Source organism: Rattus rattus, chromosome 4 (genome assembly GCF_011064425.1).
Source record: "Rattus rattus isolate New Zealand chromosome 4, Rrattus_CSIRO_v1, whole genome shotgun sequence".
Lineage (NCBI taxonomy): Eukaryota > Metazoa > Chordata > Mammalia > Rodentia > Muridae > Rattus > Rattus rattus.
In genome coordinates, this window is record NC_046157.1 from 86877210 (window position 1) to 86893401 (window position 16192).

General features: G+C 44.6%; 1 pseudogene; it reads left to right on the forward strand.

Annotated features, from left to right (window-relative positions):
• The first annotated feature begins 6628 nt into the window (after nt 1-6628).
• LOC116898409 overlaps nt 6629-16192 on the forward strand; it is a 41658-nt pseudogene continuing 32094 nt past the window's right edge.

Below are 16192 nucleotides of genomic sequence, written 5' to 3' on the forward strand. Positions count from 1 at the left end.
ATGAACCAGCATGTCTGCTAAACCATCAGTTTTAAAAGGTTTCCATGGGGCTGGTTCACTTTCAACTTAGCACGCTGTGTCTCCTGTCAAATCCTCCTACTTTTTCAGGTGACAAGAAGGCATTCCTGTCTAAGTCAGAGTGACAGAGTGTAGCTCACGTCACGGAGGCAAGAACAGAAGATGTCTTGGACGAGCGGTTCCTCCCATCACTGAGCCAGAAACCTCGGCCTCCATTGTTCTTTGACTTTTTTTTTAGGTGTCTTTTTAATTGTTTAAATGATGTGTACAGAGGCAGCAGGGGGTAGGGAGTGAGGGGTGAGGGTGGCTCTGTGCATGTGAGTGTAGGTGTATTTTGAGAGAAGGTCACATGTAGCCCAGGTTAGTTTGAACTCACCATGTAGTAGAGGATGGCCTTGAACTTGGGTTCCTCCAGCTTCTACTTCTACTCCAGCAGGTATTACTAGTGTGAGCTTATGCCTGGGTACTTACTCCTTTCTGTAGCAGGAAATGGAGACTTGGGACAAAGCCTGACTGGCAGTTAAGGTGACTCAAAGAGAGGCAGTCCCACAGAAAGCCAATGGGGGGTCTAACACCTGTCACTCAAGATCTGCTTCATCAAGCAACTGCTTTCTCAGCACTGAGGATCAAACCTGGAGTTGCATACATGCTAGGCCAGAGCTGTACTGCTGAGCCACACTCTTGGCCCCTTTGGTTGCTTTACTGTTTGTGCAGCTTTTGAAACAGGGCATCCCTCAGGCATCCCTCTCTGGCCCGTAACTTACTATGTAGAAAAAATGACTTCGAATTCCTAGCACTCCTGTCTCCACCTCCCAAACACTGGAATGACAGGCGTGCAGTGGCTCAAGAAAAACCCTTTCCAATTTAAGTTGCTTAATGCAGTTCCACCTTGAATCTGTATTGCTGCTGCTGTTGAGTGTAATATACCCAGGCAGTTGCTGCAAAGCCTGGGAGCTGTTCTGTGTCCAGCTGCCAGCATCAGGGTCCCTATGGTGAGAAGCACTGGCTTCTTAGGCAAGCATTGTACCAATGGACTATCTCCCCTACCCAACTACTTTGACATCAAATTATTCTTAGTATTGTGGTGGTGGTGGTGGTGGTTGTTGTTGTTATTGTTATTATTATTATTATTATTATTATTATTATTATTATTATTATTATTATTTGTCTTAGTTAGGGGTTTACTGCTATGAACAGACACCATGACCAAGGCAAGTCTTATAAGGACAACATTTAATTGGGGCTGGCTTATAGTTTCAGAGGTTCAGTCCATCATCCTCAAGGTGGGAGCACGGCAGCATCTAGGCAAGCCTGGTGCAGGAGGAGCTGAGAGTTCTACATCATCACCTGAAGGCAGCTAGTGGAAGACTGACCTCCAGGCAGCTAGGATGAGGGTCTTAAGCCCATGCCCAGTGACACACCTACTCTAACAAGGCCACACCTACTCCAACAAGGCCACACCTCCTAATAGTGCCCCTCCCTGGCCTAAGCACATACAAACCATCAGTTATTATTAGGTTTTATTTTTTTTTTCTTTTTTTCAGATCTGGGGACCGAACCCAGGGCCTTGCGCTTGCTAGGCAAGTGTTCTACCACTGAGCTAAATCCCCAACCCCTATTAGGTTTTATTTAATTTGGGCAAGGGCTGTGTGCATGGGCCAAGGCACACATATGGAGATCAGAGGTCAATTTTCCTCCCCTTCCTCAAGATGGGGCTCAGAGATCAAACTCAGATCCTCTGGCTTGACAGGAAGTGCATTTCTCTGTTGAGCCATCTCAACAGCCCATTCCTCGGGTTTCTTGTTTCTATTGATTTAAATATTTATTGGGGAGGAATGGGAAGGTCAGAAGAGAACTTGTAGGAGACGCTTGGTGATCAAACTCAGGTCCTCGTGCCAGGGAGCAGGCCGCCTTTACCCAGTGAGCCACCTCACCAGCCTATTCCTAAGCTCTCACCCATGTAGCATTGGCTGCCCTGGAACTCACTACATGGACGAGGTTGGCCTCAAACTCATCAAGATCCACCTGCCTCTGCCGGGATTAAAATATACGCCTCATATCTAGCTCATTCCTAGATTTTAAAGGAAATTCATGATTCCATTCAATTTTTCTTTCCTTTTAAAAACGATGTATTTCTTTTTTATTTTGTGTGCATGGTGTTTGGCCTGTCTGTATGTCTGTATGAGGGTGTTGGATCCTCTGGAAATGGAGTTATGACAGTTGTTTCGGGTCCATGTGGGTGTTGGGAGTTGAATCTGAAGGAGTAGCCAATGCTTTGAATCACTTGGTTTAATTTTCCTAGTGCTGAAGAAGGAAAGGGCTGGGCATAGGGCCATGCACCTGTAGTCTCAGTCTAGAAGGTGGGGACAGGAGGACCAGAAGTTCAAGGCTGGCAGGTCGTGAATTTCCAGCTAGTCTGTGATATGTGAGACCTTGCCTCAAACGATAAATAAATAAAAAGGAATTCATCCAGCTATCATGTTCTTGGCTCTGGAAGTTATTGGGTCGTTACTTTCAGTCAAGAAATGCTTTGAGTCTGAATAAACTGGGAAAATCCTGTTTACCATGGGTAAATATTAACCAGCCTATCGAACCTTAGCCATTAGTAACTAAGATCATGTGGAGTTTCCCTTCGCCATTCTCAGTAAGAAACGGGGGGCCTGGGGCAGGGGGAGGAGGACAATTTAAGAACAAATTCATTTCTTCTGATTTTCTAAACACAGGATAGCTTCCCCTTTTCTAGTTTTTCCTCAAGAAATAAATCACCACTACATAAGTACTAAGTTAATTTCAAATATAATAAAGTTCCTTTAGGGGTTGGGGATTTGGCTCAGTGGTAGAGCGCTTGCCTAGCAAGCGCAAGGCCCTGGGTTCGGTCCCAGCTCCAAAAAAAAAGAGAGAGAGCTTAATGCTCTTCCAGAGACCCAATTTGGATTCTCAGCACCCATATGAGGTCTTCTGGTATCTTCAGGCACCTACACATGCACATACCCCCTCCCTCTCTCTCTCTCACACACACACACACACACACACACACACACACACACACACACACACACACACACACACACACACACACACACACACACACACATCATCCTAGATATTCTCTCCTGCAGATGACTGGCAACTGAATGAAAAACCAGAAGGACTCAAAGATGACAAGACATGTGTTTGGAAGTGTTTGGTTGCTAGATACATTATATATCTAAATGTTTAGCCATGTTGACAAAATTCCCTATTACGTGACCTCCTAACTGGGTGGACCTCAGTATCTTCTGCTTTGATCTGGGCAAATATTTTGTCAACAAGACAAACCAAACAGTATCTCTCTCTCTCTTTCTTTGCCTTCCTCCTTTGAATTCTGTTCTCCATCCTATCCTAAGAACAAGCAGGTGAGGGGTTGGGGATTTGGCTCAGTGGTAGAGTGCTTGCCTAGGAAGCGCAAGGCCCTGGGTTGGGTCCCCAGCTCCGAAAAAAAAAAGAATTCAAAAAAAAAAAAAAAAAAAAAGAACAAGCAGGTGAGATTCCTGACTCCTCTCTTCTCACCCTCCACCAACTCCATACCTGGTGGGCAGCCAGGAAGCAACATAGTTTGCAATCAATCAGTGATAGTATCAGAGTTAAAGTATGCCCAGAGAGCAGCTATGGGTGGTTGGTCCAGGGACCTTCGGAATTCTGAGTCACCTCCCTGGAATGGAATCGAGAGTAAATACGTCCACACCCACCTAATTTCTGTCAGCCTCTGGAAAGAATCTTGAGTTGAGTGGGCATTTCACTGCACAGGCTTTGCCTTCCTGAAAACAGCCTTCCTTGGGGCAAAATCAGGTGCCTTTGCTAAGGATCCTAAACCACTAGATTGAACAATGGTTCTGAACCTTCCTAATGCTGCAACCCTTTAATACGGTTCCCCGTATTGGGATCCCAGTCATAAAATTATTTTGATGATATGTCATATCTGTCATTTTGCTGCTGTTATGAATCATAATGTAAATATCTGATATAGGATCACCAAAGGGGTCTCAGACACACAGGTTGAGAATCACTGACCAAGACCCTTTAAAACCAGGCTTGAACCTCTGGGCTCCCCACATAAAAGATGTAGCTACTCTCCTTAACTATAAAACTAAAAGGCAGTGCTATGTTTTTGTTGAGGAATTGACATGTTGGCCTCTGGCACTGAGAGGATCAGTTCAATCTTTCAGTTCAAAACCCACTCTGAACTTTCCACATCAGCCCTTGTCATGTCATCTCTCTATGGCTTTGTTTATAGACCTAATGTTGTTTAAGTTACTAAGTGCTCAAGGGATAAAAATGTGTGATAATGTTAATATGGTATCGACCCTAATGGCCCAGGATTAATAAAAGAAGGAAGAGTCAAGGCATCTTCAGCCCTGGATACCTTAGATGAGGACTGCAGAAGTTGGCTCCCTCCCTCCCTCGGGCACCATAAAATCTGCTGACCACCATCAACCCTAGTAAGAATTTACTGACCTGACAGTTTCAGACTTCACTCCTTGTTTGCTCATAAAAGGTTCCCACACCCCCCCTCCCAACCCCTAATTATGCAGATGAAGTATCTTCCCACACTCCTGCTCTGGCCAATTGTACATGGATGGCCACACAAATCTTGCCCCCGTGACCCTGCCCACCTCCCCAGGGGTGTAAATACTCCCTTTCCTCTCAATAAACTGAACAGTTCTCCAAAGCTGTTCCCACTTAGGTTCTTTACCCTCGACCTCACCACCAGTCAAGATCCTGCCTGCATCTACCAGCCCCAGTTAAGCCTCCTGTCCAGCCCAGTGTGCAAAGGGGCTAGGCTACTTTGAGGGGAGAAGCAGTCAAGGGTAGGCAATATGGGTGAGTGGTATAATAATTACCAAGATAGATATAGCTAGATAGAGTCATTGTTCTAGAATTGCTTCGTGAATTAAATGTATTGTCTGTTTAAATATAATACATACATGAATATATACATATATGCACAAATATACGGGGATACAATGTTTATTACTTGTTACTTTTAGTTTAACCTAACTGTCATAGTCCTAAAAGATAGTTTAAGGAGAAAAAGAAGAAGCCATGGGAAGATGAAGGGGGTCAGCAGGGAGGGGAGGGGACAAGAGAGGGGAGCAGCAGGGTGAGTGTGGCTAACTTACATCATTACATACTTGCAAGAAAATGGCAAGATGAACCCCATTGTATAGAATAGTAATAAATAAATAAAATAGTAATAAAAATAAATAAAGATCAGCAAGATGGCTCAATGGGAATAATGGTTTCCGCCATGATGGGCAGAGTTCAACCCCTGGAACTCATATAAAAAAGATAAATTAGGGGCTGGTCAAGAGTTTACATTGTCCTCTCAGATGACCTGAGTCTGATTCCTGGCATCCACGTTGGGCATCACACAACAGTTTATAACTTCAGCCCCAGTGGATCTGATCTGGTCTTTGAAGGAAACTTCACTCACACGCACATAGGCACACAGAGGCATAAAAAATAGAGAGCTAGAGAGGTAGCTCAGAGGTTAAGAACACTAGCTGCTTTTGCATAGGACCCAGGTTTGATTCCCAGCAACCACCCAAGCTCACAGTTATCTGTAACTGCAGTCCCAGGGGTTCCAACCGCCTCTTCAGGCTTCCTTGGGCACCAGGCATACAAGGGGTACACAGACATACATGCAGGCAAATCATCTAGCCACATAAAATAAAATAAAAATAAATTTTAAAACATTAAAATTATCTGTTTCTAAAAACTGGACGCAGTGGTAGACACCTGTAATTCTAACACTCCTGAGATCACCCCAGAAACCCACAAGCCAGCTAGCCTTGAGCTTGCTGCATGGCCAAATCAAGAGAGAAACTCCAACTCAACAAGATAAAAGAGATTGACTCCACACCTGTGCTCACACACATATACATCATAAACACACTTGTGTTGTACACACACACACACACACACACACACACACACACACGATCATTCTCCAGGATCTAGCCTGATGAATGGATCGAACTAAAAAGCTTCATATTGAGTGAGGTGATCCAGATTCAGAAAGACAAACGTCCAATGTTCTCTCCCAGATGAGGCTCCTAGTTCCAAATCTTCTTATGTGACTACATAACTGGGAGTGACTACAGAAACTAGGAGAGTAAGAAGGGACGTTTGGGGGCGTGGGAGGTGGGGAAAGCCATAGAGGGTAGAATAGCAAGTTACAAGTGATCGGATGGGGCAAATGGGAAAACCTGGGAGGGGTCTCTAATTAGGAATGGGGGGTGGATAAACATGGAAGAAGGAAGAAGATAAAATAACAGTAAGAATATCGGAAAGAGTTATAAGGTACCTTACAATTAACTATCTATCTAAAAGTACGTATAGTACATACAAGTTAGCGCATACATCTAAATATACAGTTTAAATGAAATTTCCCTATCTGACTTGACAATACTCCCTCCAGAAGCCAAAGACTGTTTTACAAAAGCTCAATACCTGTCATGAGAGGCTCCCTTTTTTTTTTTTTTTTTTTTGAGAGGCTCCCTTTTGAGGTGTTGGTTAGGGTTGTCCAAGAGACTCCCAAAACATTATAGGTTATTGTTACTGACTCTGCATGCCCCGCCTCCCAGACATAGAAGGTAAGTCCCTGTTGTTGAACACGCCGTGTATTTCAGACACAGAGCCCAGAGGACCCTGAGCTAGAATGACCTGAAGGCTTTTTGCCTGAGGACTAATTTCCGTGGCGTCAGAAGGCACCAGCAAGCTCCCGAAAGAAGAAGGAAGTAACCAAGAGTCCTACCCAGCCACAGAGCCTATGAACCACAACAGCCAGCATGGCTCAATGACCGGAGAGGGCAGTACGGCGCGTACGTCTTGATCGTAACCAAAAGCTCTCTGATTGGACTTTAGACCCACTCACTGGAAACCTAGTCAACTGCTTAGAGCTAGTGAAGTAAGTCACAGATCTTGGAGGAGAACCTGCAACTGCCACGTTACTAGCCCAGCACAATCCCTAACTACATTCTAAATGCTTGTCTTTACACCCACAGAAAAGGGTGGGCCTCGTGCTCGTCAAGTAACCTTATCTTTACAACAGATGGTGACCATTGCGGGCTACGACCCAACAAAACCCCGAGTTCCGGAGCATAGTCCCAACCGATACATATACATCTACAACGTAACTTCTGTACCTAAGTCTCAGGTATGATTACAGAAAAGGAGGTGGAAAAATGGTTAGAGCCAGAGAGGCAGGAAGTTTGTTGGGAGATTGTATGGGCCAGAAGCCACGCCCATAAAGTCTCACCAACAGGACTGCCTAAGCATGAGCTTAAGGAGGATGTCACTAAGGACTGGGATGGGAAGGAGATTATGGGGCCTTAGCCATTCACAAAGAATTAAGGGGCTCAAGTAACACACAGGCTACAAACCAAGCTTGTGGTATTTACGTGCTTAGGCATGATATAAATATATGTATGTTTATGTATGACATTTACATGTATATGCATGTAATATCAGTTATTAAAAAAAAAGGCCGGGCTGGAGAGATGGCTCAGTGGTTAAGAGCACTGACTGCTCTTCCAGAGGTCCTGAGTTCAATTCCCAGCAACCACATGATGGCTCACAACCATCTGTAATAGGATCCAGTGCCCTCTTCTGGTGTGAATGAAGAGAGTGATAGTGTACTCACATACATAAAATAAATAAATTAAAAAAAAAAAAAAAAAGAGGCCATGACATTTGAAATAGAGCAGGTAGGGATGCATGGGAACTTTTGGAAGGAAGAAATGATGCAATAATGTTGTAATCTTTTAAAAAAAGTAAAAAGAGGGGTTGGGAATTTAGCTCAGTGGTAGAGCGCTTGCCTAGCAAGCACAAGGCCCTGGGTTCGGTCCCCAGCTCCGAAAAAAAGAAAAAGGAAAAAAAAAAGTAAAAAGAAATAATTTTTCTTTAAGAAAACCAAAAAGGAGGAAGAGGGAGCCAGGCACAAAGGTATCTGTAATCACAGTCACTAAAGTCACTGGGGTTCTCTCAGTCCCACATGTGTTCTGGTAACCCTGACGTGGTAGGTTTTTTTTGCAACGTCATCTGAAAGACTGTCAAGAGCATGAAATCTCTTCCTGGAAAGTGAGCTCATCTCCTGGCTGTCAGCCAGCTTCATACCCAGTATGAGATCCCCAGGGTAACTCCAGTTTCGCGAGGACTGCTGTGTCGATGGTCCCACAGTCAAGGGAAGAGGTATAAAGGTCTCACTTTAGAGTCTCTTCTCACAGTTGCACTGGGGAGCGTGAAGCCACGGGAAGTGGACGTTCAAGTTCCACCCTAGATCACATAAGTGGACTCTATCTGTAAAGCAGAAACCATGAAACCATTACACGGTTAGGGGGACAGGGCCTCTTGCATTAGAGTACAAATTCCTTTCAAGATTTGGTTCAAATCAAAAGAATCTGTTATCTAAAAGAAAATCGCCCCACTCGAAGGGCAGTTAAGGCTTCACTGTCTGAATATTTGTGCTGATTAGCTTCAAATAGTCAACTTGACAGGTCTTGGAACAGCCTGGGAAGTGTGTCTCAGTGAGGAATTAATTATCCAGCTCAGGGCGGGCTGTGGGCACGACTGTGACTATTCTGCTTGTGACTTTGGATGGGATGTGATGAGCTGCCAGGGCTCACACCCTGACTTCCCAGAAATCACAGACTTGGGAGTTAGAAGCCAAATAAACCCTTTCCTCCCCTACGTCGCGCGTCCCCACCACCCCTGCCCCGTATCATGCTCTACCATGTCAGGTGGCTAGCTACTTAGATATTATCTGTCTGAGAGATCATTACCATAATCATCTGGGAGGCCCTAATGTTGCCAGACCTGTTCTGCTGCCTCCGGTGTTCCTGGTAATGTGTTAGGCTTGAGGGTGGCAGAAGTGTTACAATTTTCCCCTCAGCTTTGAGCTGAATATTATTTATGGGAAAGGTTAGCTCTCAGCTAAACATAAAAAAGGCTTTATGGGAGGGAACAGGACTTTGTTGAGGACCACTAAAGGAAAGATGTTTCCTCCTGGTACCCAATGCTACTTTTATAAATTATAATTTTTTTCTTTAATTTTCTTTTTTCTGTCTTTATTGTTTCTTTTCTTCTTTCTTCTTTCTTCTTTCTTCTTTCTACTTTCTTCCTTCTCCTTCTCCTCCTCCTCCTCTTCCTCCTTCTCCTGCTTCTCCTTCTGCTGCTCTTCCTCCTCCTCCTCCTCTTCCTCCTCCTCCTCCTTCTTCTTCTTCGGCTGCCATTATGTAGCCTTGATTGTCCTGAAACTCCCTATGTCAGGCAAATTGACCTGAAACTCACAGAGACCATCTCTGCTTCTGGGATGCTGAGCTATATGCCAACATGTCCAGCTTTTTTTTAAGATGTATATTTGTTTATGAAATTATATGTGTGTGTGTGTGTGTGTGCACGCGCGCACGCGCGCGCGCGTGCGTGAATACAGGTGCCCAGAAGAGGTGGAAAGATTCCCTGAAGCTGGAGGCAGAGGCAGTGTGGAGCTGTCCCATTATGAGTATAGGGTACCCTACTCTGCAGGAGCAGAACTAACTCTTAACCATTGAGTTTTCTATCCAACACCATCTCTCTAAGGTTCTTCTAATCTGCTCTGGTACATATTTATTTTTTTTTATCAAAAGAATAAAATCTGAGTTTTATCTCAGGCCCCGGGTGGAGACGGCCAGGAACATTTTGTGATTACTCTTAAGCAGGAGGATTCCTGGTGAGGAACAAAGACATATGGTTGTGCCTTTGGGAGTCCATCCCATGGCCCTGTCAATCACCTCAGAAAAGTCTGTGGGACCCAGACCCTTGAGGAAGTAGCATGAAGCTGCCTTAACATACAGCTCTGCCCGGTGGTCTTTCTAGCCACTGTTCATTTTCTCCCTTGAGAATACAGCCTCATGATGGTCCCTAAGGCCCCCATCCTCTCTCGCCATTACTCTGTAACAAATCTTATGTGTCTCCTACATTGAGCTTTGTGTGTCTTATCTGAATCTTTTCCACTGAGATCACAAGAACCGGGGAGCCACGGGGAATCAAGAGCAAGGTCCTTGTATCACAAACAGTGTGCTATTATGTCTCTGTATCTGATAGCCCCGTGTGGTTCACTTCGCGCATTCGGGAGTTTCCATTTATGTCTTCATAAGGGAAGGCTAATGACCATCCTGCTCAGTACTGTATTCAGTTACCACAGAGCTGCTTGTGAGGCAGGGTTGTCTGATGTAAGTCCATCACATTCTGGAAAGGTTCTCATCCTTGGGCCCTCCTCACTAGGTATAAACTGGCCTTAAACTGACTTTGCCAGGAAATGTTTCTCAAAACGGTCAGCCTTCCAAACACAACACTAGGAAGAGAGACCCTGCCTTACCTAGGAACCTGTCAGAGCCATTCTGAGAAGTCCCTGGGCCTCTCTCTGTTCTGTACTGGGATGAAAATGTATCTGCTGTCTTTCTAGTTTGAAGCGACAGTGGAGAAGTGACTCAGGCAAGTGTATGGGCAGCTCTTGTAGAAGACCCAAGTTCAGTGTTCAGATCCCAACATCCTACATGGGCAGCTTACAACTGCCTATAATTACAGCTCTAGGGGATCCAATGTTTTCTTCTGTATGGGTACCTGCACGCATGTTCTCTCTCTCTCTCTCTCTCTCTCTCTCTCTCTCTCTCTCTGTGTGTGTGTGTGTGTGTGTGTGTGTGTGTCTGTCTGTCTGTCTGTTTCCCTCCCTCTTCTCTTACACACACACACACACACACACACACACACACACACACACACACACACAATACCTTTAAAACATTAACACACATAAACCCTAACTCCTTATCTCTCTTGGCCCCTGATAAGTACTCCTTTGCCCTCTCTAAATGCTGCCCTCGTTTAACTTTCCTAGTATACATGACTGCACTATTCAGTGACCAACTGGAATCCTCCACCACAACCAGCAAGCTCACAGGGTTGGGGAACTTCCCCCACTCCCACCCCCTTTAAAGAAAGGGCCTCACAGCCCTGCATAGTCACGTGCACCTTTAATCCCTGTACTTGGGAGGCAGGGACAGGCATATCTCTGAGTTTGAGGTCAGTTTGATCTATATAGCAAGTTCCAGAACAGCTAGAGCTATATAGTGAGACCCTGTGTCAAAAACAGTAATTAAGTAAGTAAATAAATAAATAAATAAGAACAGGGTCTTCTCCTAGGCTAATTTCCAACTTGCTGTGTAATTTAGCATCCATAATTAAAAAAATATATTGCATATATTTATTGGTTGGGGGAGGGTGCACATTGCCACGGTACACATGAGGAGGTCAGAGGACAGCTTACCTGGGCTGGCTCTCTCCTTTTAGACACCTGAGAACTAAACTCAAGTCATCAGACTTGGTGGCCAGCACTCCACTGGCTGGGCCATCTTGTCCTTGAACTTCTGAATATTCCACCACAACTTCCCAGGTGCTGAAATTACAGTCATATGATATTTGTGCTGTTTTGGATCAAATGTAGCATGTTGAGGTCAGTTTGGTCTATAGAGCTGAGCTACAATCCCAGGCCTGCGTTTGCCTTTTTAATGTCATATTTATCTTCCCTTTCATTTCCTTTTGAACTGCTCAAAGCACAACCTTCATTTTGCTTATTGAAATAGACTCCCGTTTTTTTTTTTTTTGCCTCCGTTTCTCTTTTTTGCTTTATCACATTTGGATCACTTTCAAGAACACTGCATAAAAACCCCATCCACTGTTGGGACCAGGCTGTACCCTGTCTTGAGTTACTCCATATTGTGCTCTTTTGAGCCTGTGCCTTGCTCTGGGCCACTTTTTTACTATTTAAAAATTTTACACACACACACACACACACACACACACACACACACACACACAGAGCCAGGTGGTAGAGGCTCACACTTTTAATCTCAGCACTTGGGAGGCAGAGGCAGGTAGGTCTCTGAGTTTGAGGTCAGTCAGAGTGAGTTCTAGGACAGCCAGGGCTATACAGAGAAAGCCTGTCCAAAACAAATAAACAAACAAACCTACCATACATTCATATAATGTGTCTTGATAAATCCATCTCTCATTCTCTCCCCCTCTAATTCCTCCTCTATCTTCATTACTTTTTTCTCACAGCATTACGTATGTTATCTCCTCCTCCACCTTCTTCTTCTTCTTCGTCGTCTTCTTCTTCTTCTTCTTCTTCTTCTTCTTCTTCTTCTTCTTCTTCTTCTTCTTCTTCTTCTTCTTCTTCTTCTTCTTCTTCTTCCCTCCCTCCCACTGAGCCCTTTTACTACTGGCTATAGATATGTAGGACCATCTGCTGGCATCTGGGCCATCTATCAGGACTAAATTACTTTTTGTTAAATTTATTTATCTTATATATCTGAGTCCACTGTCGCTGTCTTCAGACACACCAGAAGAGGGCATCGGATCCCATGACAGATGGTTGCGAGCCATCCTGTTGTTGCTGGGAATTGAACTCAGGACCTCTGGAAGAGCAGTCAGTGCTCTTAACCTCTGAGCCATCCCTCTAGTCCCTCAAATTCCTAAAGAAAACCAACTCCCCACAGGAGCCATCAACTGCCAAGAGCCCTTTGGACAGGAGTGGGCCTTTGTGAGCACCTTCCCCACCCATGCAGGGGTTTTGGCTGCTTGGATCTTACACAGGTCTTGGACATGTAGTCGCAGCTGCCCCTAGTTGCTGTGTGCAAGGGTATTGTCATCTCTGGTAAAGACTGCTTTGCTGCAGACGCTCGAGACTCCGGTTAACAAGCAGGGTTTCTTTTTGCTTTTTGTTTGTTTTGCTCTGTTTTTTATTCCATTTTGAGGGTGGATGGCTCTGTGCCATGGTGAACATGTGAGTGTCCCCGTTTGACCCACGGCCACACAGCACAGACTGATAAATGACTCCTTTTCTAAGTAGAAAGGGTGCCATCCAATATACTGTTTAGGGTGAATTGAAACTGGAGGAATACATGAGTGTATTAAAAATTATATCAGAAAAACCAGACCCCAGAATTTCAGCCACAGCAGACTGAGGGCCATATAAAGAGGGGACAGCCAGTGCTGTGATGAGTAGGACCTCCGCTGACCTGCCATCTGACAACTCCGTACGTGTGTCAAGGGAGCAGCAGGCAGAGAACAACCAGTCTCCACTTGGTCACTGCTGTTGACGTAACCTACAGTAACTGTTGTCTTTCCTCCCTCCTCTTCATCCATCTGGACCTATCATCCATCTATTCAGCCAGTCATCTATGAAGCCAGCCAGCAGTCTAGCCATCCAGCCAGCAATCCATTCATCTATCCAGCCAGCCACCAGCCAGCCTGCCAGATAGACAGACAAACAGCCGTCTAGCCAGCCAGCTACCTAGACCTGGTTCTTCCTTCACAGTCCCACACCTTACCTCTGCAGCTGGATCAATGATTAGCTCCTTTCAAACCTGTGCCGAGGCAGTCTCTCTAGATGTCCTCCAGCCAAAGGCTCTCTTCCCATCTCCATCAGCTTCCCTTCATCTCCAGCCTCTAAAATCACTTGAGTTTAACCCCTTTATAACCATTCTGTAAATACACACACACACACACACACACACACACACACACACAGAGAGAGAGAGAGAGAGAGAGAGAGAGAGAGAGAGAGAGAGAGAGAGAGAACAAAATTAACTAGGTGGTGTGAAATGTGCTGAGAATTGATATTAATAATTAAAATGGGGGATTGGGAATTTAACTCAGCGGTAGAGCGCTTGCCTAGCAAGCACAAGGCCCTGGGTTCGGTCCCCAGTTCCGGAAAAAAAGAAAAAAAAATAATTAAAACGGGAACAAAAGGGGCTGGGGGTGTAGCTCAGTTGTTAGAGCGCTTGCCTACCATGCATGAACCCCTGGGTTCAATCGCCAATAGCATACACACTGAGCATGGTGACATACTCTGTAATCAAAGCACTTGGGAGTTAGAGGCAGGGGGATCAGGAGTTCAAGATTATCCAGGACCTACGTAGAGATTTAGAAGCTAGCCTAGGTCATGTCATTCTCTATTTCAAATAAATAAAAAGACTGGAATAAAAGGACCCAGGTTTGCTTCTGCCAGGGCTATCAAGAGAAATAGAACCACCTGACAAACTGCTGCCAACAGAAGCCACCATATATCGTAAATTCATTTTATTCAAAAAAGTCAGACATTGTAGAAAGACACAAATGGTTTCGACATAGTGAGTTCCCAACATCCATTCAGGAACAGACCTGCCCCAAGACAAATCAGTTAACATGTGATCAATTTTAAGATACACACATATGTCAGTAAATAAATAAATAAATAAATGGGTAAGACATCTATCTCAGTCGTAAATTAGGTACCTAACCCGTGAGGGGTTAGTTCCAATTGTCAAGTTGAGACGATCTAGAATCATCTGGGAAGAGAGTCTCAGTGAGGTACTGTCTAGATGAGGTTGACCTGTGGGCTTGTGTTGGGGACATAGTCTTGACTACATTATTTGATGTAGGAAAACCCAGTCAACTGCAGGCAGCAGCATTCTCTAAGCTGGAGAAAGAGTAAGAGTGCACACATTGGTTTTTCCCTGCTCTTTACTATGGATGTGATGTGACTAGCTGTTTTCAGATGCTGTCGCCTTGACTTCTGTGGACTCTAACCTGGGCCAATGAAATAAACTTTTCTGCTCTAAGTTGGTTTGCTTTTGGCTGGGGTATCACAGCATCAGGCATCAAGCTAAGACATCCCGGGTTTCATTTCCAATAGCACTACATAAATAAATGAGTGAATATATTTTAACGTCACGTGTACATGAAACATTTAGCACTGAGACGCCTAAAACATAAACCATTCATGGACTAGCTGTTCTGTGACTGTAACAAGGAGTCTGAGGCTGCTTTGGTTAAAAAGCATTAATGATTTGAGTTGGCAGATGTCCAGTGGGTAAGTACAAGACTAGGCACTATCTAGTGTTCTAATGGAGGGCCTTCCAGCGGGTAACTCACAACAGATGGGAGCTTGGTGTGTCCGTTCAGTTTACATGCATCACCTCTTCTAGCTTTAACTTGGGATCTGTTCCTGCTCGGCTGTGCACATAGAGATGTTCGTCACTTAAGGAGCCTTCCTCAGTGTCTGTGGCTCAGACAGAGACTGAGGCACAGCTCCACTGTCATCTGAATCAGTCTGAGGTGGTTTCTTGATTCATGTAAAAATCGGGGTCTTGGCTTTGACATGGAAAGTAATTTTGAGAGCAGTCTTGAAGTATGAGGTTGAGTTGGAGTTTGTTAAAAGTTATCTTAATAAAGGACTAGCAAGGCGGCTTAGAGGATAAAGGTACTTGTTGCCACATGTAACTGCTTGTTAGGACTCTCACAAGTAGTCCTCTAACTACCAAATGCTACACCACACACACACACACACACACACACACACACACACACACACACACACACACAAAAGTAAGCTATATTCTTAATATAAAGTTTTAATCACATGGAGAGAGAGAGAGAGAGAGAGAGAGAGAGAGAGAGAGAGAGAGAGAGAGAGAGAGAGAGACTCCAGAAGAAAGTAAGAGAGACTCTAGAGCACAGATATGAGCTTCTCTGAGAGGGTCATGCAGTCTCTTTAATGTTCCTATATAGGATTTGGGTTTTGAAGCTGTTGCCTTCAAAGAGTTGCTAAGAAGTGTAAGTAGGATTGTAGAGAGTAGTTCCAGGGAGGAGTGGGGCGGGGGGGGGGTACCTGATAAGGCTACAACTGAAAAGATCACAGGAATTCCAGAAGATGAAATAGCTTTGCTGTGAACCAAGTCTTCCCAAGCAAAAATGTCTGGGAAAAGGAGTGAGGCCCTTCCAAGGTCATAGACACACACACACACACACACACACACACACACACACACACACACAGACGTCTCTCATGTAATCAGGGTGTGTAAGCCTGGGCGGGTCATTGTTATCTCGACATGAAATATTTATTGATTAAAGGTCTATGACCTATTTGATGACACCCTTCACAGAAAATGTTAATTGTGTGATGTTCCAATGCCTGCTTTTTAGCCCATGGGAAACTCTACCAGACTCTAGAGAGATGGGTCCTTCCCCTTTCTACATCGCCATGATTTTCCTTGTCTTTCCTCTCTCATGTTGACATCACAATGGGCAGATTATGGGGCACCACCTTCTA